The sequence below is a fragment of the Neopelma chrysocephalum genome, unplaced genomic scaffold, assembly GCF_003984885.1.
Source record: "Neopelma chrysocephalum unplaced genomic scaffold, ASM398488v2 Primary Assembly neopelma1_188, whole genome shotgun sequence".
Classification (NCBI taxonomy): domain Eukaryota; kingdom Metazoa; phylum Chordata; class Aves; order Passeriformes; family Pipridae; genus Neopelma; species Neopelma chrysocephalum.
This window is the reverse complement of record NW_020897850.1, coordinates 2,777,117-2,785,566: the sequence shown is the minus strand read 5'-3', so window position 1 is coordinate 2,785,566 and position 8,450 is coordinate 2,777,117. Positions and strand designations below refer to the sequence as shown.

Genomic DNA, 8,450 nt, shown 5'->3' with positions numbered 1-8,450 from the left:
CAGTTCTTCAGCCTTGAACAGTGACAAAACTACTTTAAGTGCTTTTTGAGAAAAAGTGCACCTACCTACCTTTGGGATGAGCCACACAGTTCGTGTATCACGGCTTGGAGCACAGCCCAGGCGTCGCTCACGTCGAGGTGTTTGCTTCCCCGGCATCACCTGTAAAAACCAAGTCACCCTGCTCGGCCCACACGTGGCCAAACCACGGCTGCTCTCCCAGCTGCAGCCCCAAGGAGCTGGGGCAGGACCAGCCCTCCCAGAGCCGCCTGTCATTTGGTACGATGGGGAAATAAAATGTGAACCACTGAATCCTGGGCCATCAATCATTTCATTTTACCCATGGTAAATAGGAGAAAAAGGGAGAGAAAAAGAAAATACAACCAAAGTTGTGAACATGTTGAAGCTTCAGGGGAAATAAGTTCCTATGTGGTAACCATGGGTATCCTATGCTGAACCTCAGCAGAGGTCACCACAACAAGCCAGCAAGCCAAACCCAAATAAAAATAGGACCTATGGGATTGCCCATCTGACTTTCACAGTCACTGCTGCAACACCATTTGTCAAGCTGGCAGGGTAGTTTTTTACCAGATGTGAGAGAGACAGTACCAAACCCAGGCTGAAGCCAGAGAGAAGAGCGTGGATGCTTCCACAAGGGACTAACCTGCCCAGGAAGGTCTGTAAAGTCCAGCATTCCACTGAAACCTCCCAGATCCCCCAGTGCTGCAAACCGTGCTTTAACAGTCCCACGAGTGAGATGGTTTTGTCATCAAAAGCGAGATGTTCGAAGGACCTGTCTTGCTGTGTAAAGGAAGGGTTAAACTGCCTTTTCTGGTATCCTTTGCATGTGGGAGAACAACTTCTGTGTGTGCAACCAAACCCATCACCCTTGCTGTTATGTGCCCCTTCTCCCGCAGATTTTTGGTGAAAGTTCATGTTCTCAAAATATCTTTAATGGACCCAACATTTTCTGTCCATGGATTTCCAGGTGCAATTTGTGCCTCTTAGATAGCAGAGAATTCTCTTTGGGGGTCATTAAAAGTCATGAAATGAGCCTGCTTATGAGAAACTAAGGGACCAGTCTGGTTTTTGGTTTTTTAGTTCTCATTCTTAATTTTCACTGCAACATAAAGCCTACCTGCTGAAGAAGTCACGTGACTCGTCTGGCACTATCTGTAAAACACTGTAAGATTCCTGAGGGAGAGGGAAGTTGAACAAAACCAATGCATTGCTAGTAAAATTTGTTGCACTTAGATGTCAAGGAAATACAAACATTCATTCCATTCAAATGAATCAGAAACAGAACAGATTGAGAGCAGACAAACTTTGAAATACTTAAAAATTCTTTAATTTAATTTTTCATGATGAAGACTTTTAAAAGGACAATTATTTTGCAGGCAGTTACTAAAAATCTACATTTAGAATCTAAATGTAGAGCAATCAGTGACAGGATAACAACAACTGTATCTAGACTTACTTTACTGTCTCAGAAGTACATCTCAGTATATTTTAGCTCTCATTTCTCTGTGAATTAAGACACTGGTGTTGTTATGCTGCTTATCAGGGAAGGCAGTAGGTTGTATAGTTATCTCCTGATTGGGGCAAAATCACTACCCTGAAACCACACAACCTACTACCTCATCCTGTTAGAGCATCATGCACATCTTCTGAAGGAAACCAACATTTCACCATTTGCACACCCATTCTATCCCACACACCTCTGTAACTGTGGCCTGCTGACCCTTCCTCACAGTTCTGCTGGAAGCCAGTCAGAACGGGTGAGGTGACTCCAGAGACATCACAACTGCAGCAGCAAACACTGTCCCTCCCAAATTAGCAATGTGTAATAAAAAGCAAGTGAAATCAGCATCCCAAACTGATTAAAGAGATCTCTCACTCATGGCTCAAGCATTTACCAGTTCCAGGGCAAAACAGGAGCGACTAGAAGATATCCTCTTTGGTTTTTGTCCAGCTCAGCCCTTTGCAGTTTCTCAGACAGCCTACACCAAGTGGATTTAAACAGCTGCTGAATCCAAAGTGGCATTTTCTGTTGACCATGGACACAAATGGCAGAAGGTAAAGGAGAAGCTGTTTCCAGAGGGTCTCTCTCACGGCAGCGCAGGAACGCTGGGCGTGAGCAGGTCCACTGCAGACGGGGAAAAGGGCTCAGGGACGGGGCTGTACCTCTCTGTCCTGTCACTCACACCCCACCTGCTCTGAGAAAACCACAGGAAGGAAATGGCTTTGGGGCCTGAATGGGAAATAGAGGAATCGAAACTCTGTAAGGACATGTGTGTACAAGAGCCAAATGCAAGGTACAGACAGAGCCAGAGAATGTTACAGTTGCAAAATCTCAGTGTTGTCTTTCAAAGGCACATCCAGCGCTGGTATCACAGCCACTTCAGGAAAGACAGTAGATTGTATAGTTATGTGACAGGCAGGGCATAGCCCTAAAACTATACAACCTACTACCTCACCCCAAAGGACAGTCACACTCTGATCAGATGAAGCACAAGCTGTATTCCCAGACAGCTGGATTGCTTGGTGACAACCTAGAAGACAAAAAGCTCTGGAGACAAAGATTAGCAGTCTTGAATTTGAAGCAGTTTGCTATATACCAGACAACATTCTGCTTAATGAGCTCTAGTTTCATGTTTGAAATGTTTAATAGATTTGCAACTTGTGAAGTCATGTCAGTGACAAGATACACAAGGGAAAGAGGATACAGCATTCATTTTTAATAACTGCACTTGTGTACTTCCAACTCTGACACAACTGTATCCTATCAAACCAGTCTGTCACTTTGGGAAAAGGCACTGCTATGACTCAGAGAGAGGATACTGACTTAGAGGGATCGTACAGCATGCTCCTAGATAGTCCTCTATTATCCTAATGGGGAAGAGCTGAGGCTCTCTAACTGAATTTCCCAAGTCCCACAGGAGTAAATCCCTAAGACTGAACAAAGGATTTCTCAAGACTGTGAGGAACTGTTGTGGCCTACTCAAACACCACACTAGTCCTCACTGAGCATAACCCAGCTCTGCATTGAGCACCAGACCAACAGACCCTGGTGTACCACACACACCTTGCTCAGGGGGATCAGCAGAGCTGCCACCACAGCACCAACTACTGTCACCTCAAACCTGGGCTGCAGTTTGAGGGGGTTGTTATTCCCCACCACATGGTTTGATGGACAACACTTCACATTCAGGGCAGATCTAAAGAAGTGGAAATCTGAGGAATCAGTCAGTATTGTAAATACTGCTTAAATAAATAAGTAAACCTTTAAAGTAAAAGGCATCATATAACAATCAGCTAACTACCCTTCTGCTAAGTCAACTAAAGAACACAATAACTGATGCACCCACCAGCCCCATGCAGAGAAAGGAAAGCTCTGTTTCACTAGGAAGCAGATCTTACCCTGAAGGTCACACTGCAGGGGGATTGAAGCCATCTGCCCTGGCTTTCAGCATCACTGATGTGGGGACCTGAAAAGAGAGGAGCAAGACAAAACACACCCATCTCAGTGGCATTTCACTGCACACTGAAACGATTACAAGGTGGGAAAAGCCGAGAGCAGCTTCCTTCTCGAGGAGAACCACACACAGCACCAGCTTTCCCAGTCACTTCTACTGCCACAATTCCACTACGGCCCAGGGGAGGACCCTGACTCAAAAGAGACAGGCAAGAGGAAAGCAGAGTGAAAAGAACAGTTTTTTTTGGATTGACTTGAGTGTTAAGGATACACACTGTAATATTCTTTGCAGACCACACTGAAGGAACAGCTTCAGAGATTTCAATATCTCACCCATGTCAACTGTGCAAGACTGGTGGCAGAAGCTGCTCCCTGACCACTGTCAAAGAAATCCTTTGGGAAAGCTCTCCAGCAGAAAGCCTGATAGTCTTCTCTATGTACTGAAGGGGTTTAAAGTCAATTGCTCTCGGAATAATCCTCTGAAAAACACCCTACCCCGTGCCTCTGGTTCTTAGATAAAATATTTAACAATAAACATCCTCTTTGTGCATGCAGTCAGAGATCTCAGTATTCTTCCTAAGAGCCAAGAACTTGCATTGGAGCTTTGGCTAAAATTCTGTGCCATTTCAGCAACCCGTGAGTTGTGCAGTCACCTCTCAGAAAGTGCTTTCTGTGTAAAATAAACCCTATGCTTATATCAACAGAACCATATTACATAATATAATTGGAGGAAAGCTGTGTATTGTGTGATTGACTTCAAAGTGACACTTCTGTAAGCATTTACTTTGAAGTGGAAGGATTAAAACAACATAACTTTTCAGAGTAGCAACTCTTTATGCTGGATGGTACAGTGAAACCAGTTCAAAGGACCAGTCTGGCACTAAAAGGATGATTCACAGTAGTGAAAAGCCCAAACTACCCCACAGACCCAACCAACTCCAACAACAGGGAATTTTGGATGAAGGACCTACACTTACAGCTGATTCCAGGGACTCCAAGAGACAGAAAGATAGATCCAAACAATGACAAGCTTCTGGAAACCCTGAGTATGTTCCAGGGATTTTGCTGCCTGTCTTTAATATATCTGGACTTCACTTTCAGTTTCAGGTGCAGTGCTAGGTGAGAGAGCAAAAAATATTCACCCCTGTTGAAAAGAAGGTGAACTTTTATTAACCATTTCTAAAGGATGCTCTTATTTGCTGTGATAATGATCTTAAAGATTCTTTTCTCTAGGTGCAGCTGATGTAATGTTGCCTTAATATATATTTTCCCACAAAAATAGTAGTTTGTTAATTCGTAAAGATATTGAGATAATTATTTGTAAAGTACCATAAACTCTGTGTAATACTATTTTCTGTAAGGTCTGTTATTATGGGTATTAGTAATACTCATTAGCAGACAAAACCAGAAAAGAATGTGTTTTATCCAACACCTAAAATTAATTAGTCTTCTGCTCTCACATGCTGCTCATAAACTTATTTTAATTGACTTAGATCACCAAACAAGGATGAACTTTAAAATACTTAATGAAAGAAAACTGCATGTTCATTTTCCTTCTATGAAGACGACAGGCACAAGAAATAACTATCTGGCAAGAGTTATGTTTCTAGTTTAACAACTGTTTAATACTAGGAAAAATATGACATTTCCATATTCCAACTCTCACTGCTCACTGAAAAATGTCTTGGAACTGATGTTAATAAGTACCTCGGCAGTCACTTTTAAAAAGGCACAGGGCCAACCAAGCCTGGTATTTCTGTGATGTTATAGGGAAGCAGACAGTTTTAAAGCAGGGTTGTTATATAATTAAAAGCCTTACTAATGAACAGGCTCTTGGACAGCACAGAAGAACCATTTTGCGATCTCTGAGCACCTTCCATTCAAAGGCTCCGGAGGATTTCCAAGGGCTGAGTGTCCCTGGGCTCCCAGGAGGAAGGGGAATGCTGTGTGCTCTCGAGGGCACTGTGATTCCACAGAGGGGAGAAAAGGGCCTGGAGCCCCTCTAGGGTGGGGACATTGCCCAGCAAGGTGTGAGGCTGGACGCAGGACAGGTCAGAGCTATCCAGGCCCTCTCCATGGAACAATTATCTTGGCTTCCCAAGTGGTGCAGTCAGCACTCTGCTCCCACAGATTGAAAACGTCACTGTGGGGCCTGAGCATCTGCTGTGGTGGGTGCTGCAGCCAAGGGGAGCTTTGACAAATTCAACAGGGCCTGGATCAGGCAGCAAACTGAACTGCCACATCTTTCTTCCTGGGCAGGACTGTGCCAGAGCAGTATCATGGCAGGTAACTTCCCTGGACATGGGAAGGATTCAGTTTCCTTGGATCTGTGTATGACAAACTCCACACACAGTGTTTTAAAATATATTTGTAGCTGAATATAACAAAAATGACACACTGCCTTGCATCTTCAAGAAGTAAAAAATATTCTACAAACACTCATGTTGTGACACCTGTGAAGTACAACATGTATTGTGGTCTTACCCCTTACTTAAATATAGCTGTTCCTAAAATGGCAAACAACAGCTCTTTGCCCAGTTGTGAAACTTTCCTGTAATTAAATGATACAGGACAGATTCTGCCAGAACTTCAGGCAGGCACAATGGGAAAAACTCCCAGGACTGAGCCTGCACAGCCTCCTGCTCCATTCTGTGGAGGTGCACAGGACTTGCTCCAGGTTGGCTCGGGGCTGGGTGTACATCAAATGTGTTCTGCACCATCACAGACACGTTCTATATGGCTGTGCTGGGCATTCCATGGCCCTGCTGCTGTGAATTGCCTTGGAAGTTAAACAGATGCTTCAAAATGGGATGCATTAGGGAAAAGACAGTTTTCCATCAAAAATACATCTCATTTTTCTTGGATGTGGGATCATGTCTTCTGCTTATGCAAACTGCAGTATCTACACGGACAAAACCGTTATTTTTCTATTGCACTCATTTCTGCTATTTTTGCTTATGTACTACTCTGAATGCTGAAAAAGCCATAAAAGCTGGTATTTCAGAGGATGATGAAACACTCAATACCTCAAAGCTTCCCCTAACACAGAAATTACACCAGGGCTAAGCACTGGCTGCTCTGTAGGTCACACTTGTGTTCCTAAGCAAATAAACATTTCAGGAGATACATAAAAATAAACTCCAAAAGTTTATTACTCACTGCATCCCTGAGGTCTCCAAGGCAGAGGTGAGGACCACCAGATCCTAATGCCCAGAAATCAGGGTGAGGCCACAGTCCAGAGGAGATGAAACCTGTGAGCAAATGGAGAATCCACCGGTAAGTGAGGTGCATCTTGTGAAAAGCAAATGTTACAGGTACTCTTGATATCTTCCCATGTGTAAAAGCAAGAATGCAAGGGTTGGATTACCTGGGAGATGAGCCCAGTAAGAGAAGGCGAAGCTGTGACAAATCAGGGATTTTTTTTGTTAGGGAAGGAGCAAAGAGAATGTGTCAGTTCTATTTTCTCTTGGCAGTCAGAGACAGGAAGAAGACAAGGGGCATAGAACACCTCTCAGAGTAAGCATGTGCCACACATTCATCAGTTATCTCCCCGCTCTCAAGAGGATTGTATTAACGCAGATCACACTCCAATGAAATATTAATCACGACCCCCCCACATACTCCCTCATTTCAGGATGCTGAGCAATGGCCCATATTTTTGAAAGAGTTGGACCTGCCTAACTCAGGGTTTGCCTGACATCTCTGAACACAAAGCTGGACACTTCAACGAAGCACCCTTATCTTTGACTTGATATGCAGTGTCCAGCTCTTCCAAACTGCACCTTTCCCACATCCCCTCAAACCCCAGGAAAATAAAAAGCTGGGCACAGTCACTGATGCAGAGAGCAGGCACGACCACAGTCATCCAGCCTCTCCAGCTAAATACTCAGACATCTCACAAGCAATACTTGAGTAATGTTTTTAATTATTTTTGGATGGAAACCCCCTTTACTATATAGAGAATCTTAAATAAGCCATCTGAATTTTAAGGCAACCAGATTTCACTTTTTAGTATGTGCAATTCATACGGTGTCACACCTAGCCTATGTGACACCTCTGAGGAAGTGTTATTTATTTCAGTTCCTGACAGAAACCAGTAACTAGAGTCACATCTCCTTTAAAAAACACCATTCCCAATCTCAACACACTAATTCCTTGAAAATTTTCTTTAAAAAGACATGCAATAAACTAGTATGTGCAAGTTCAAACTTAATTAAGCCCCAAGAAGGAATGTCTGTCAGGGTAAGCCTCAACAAGAAACTAAAATTCATTTTGCAGAATGCAGCTGTGCCAATAACTATAGTTGGTAGAAAAATGTCTTCTGGCCCTTGCCCCATAAGGCTTCCATTTCCAATGTCAGCCTTTAGTGACAGGGAGCAGCTGACAAGTAGGAGCAAGTGAATTGGTAGTCTGGGAGCCAGGATTAGACCAAAGCTCTGAATGACCTAGAGTTCCACGGATTTTGCCTAAAGTTCTGTATTTACACTAATGCACACTTACATTTGCCATCACCACAAACAGGGTGAAGCACTCAAGTGCTAACGAAGAACAAGCTTTGTATGATGGCAGACAAGCAGAATCCGTCCTTCACAAACTCCATTTGTCACAATCACTTTAGACCCGCAGCATGGGAAATTGTGGATACCATTCTATGGAAAGCTGGCATGAAATCACCAATCTGTGTAGTATGTTTGTTTTGAAATATTGTTACAAGCTTAAAATCCATTTCCATTGCAGAACAACATTCTGGGGTTTGGACTGCATTTGGGCTCAAGCCAGTGGGCTTCGTTCAATCTGTCAATCCATTAGCAGAGGCCTGATGTTCACATACATGAACCCAGAGAAGGCATTCCTACAGGCATTGCAAACCCAAACTGCAGCAGCCTGCTTGTTTCTGGTGACTTCACAGACACACAGCACTGCCCCTCCCGGCCCCTCCACACACCCTGCTGTCCCACCAGACACACAGCACTGCCCC

At 43.8% G+C, this 8,450-nt stretch overlaps 1 long non-coding RNA gene across 1 annotated transcript in view; it reads right to left on the bottom strand.

The window, feature by feature from the left end:
• Positions 1-2,199: 2,199 nt before the first annotated feature.
• The window catches only part of LOC113976916, a 12,114-nt gene continuing 5,863 nt past the window's right edge, over positions 2,200-8,450 (bottom strand). Inside the window, exons 2-4 of the long non-coding RNA XR_003537213.1 lie at positions 6,632-6,723; positions 4,444-4,616; positions 2,200-3,485 (exon numbers count right to left, since the gene is read on the bottom strand). This is a non-coding gene — a long non-coding RNA (uncharacterized LOC113976916). The remainder of the gene's footprint in view (positions 3,486-4,443; positions 4,617-6,631; positions 6,724-8,450) is intronic.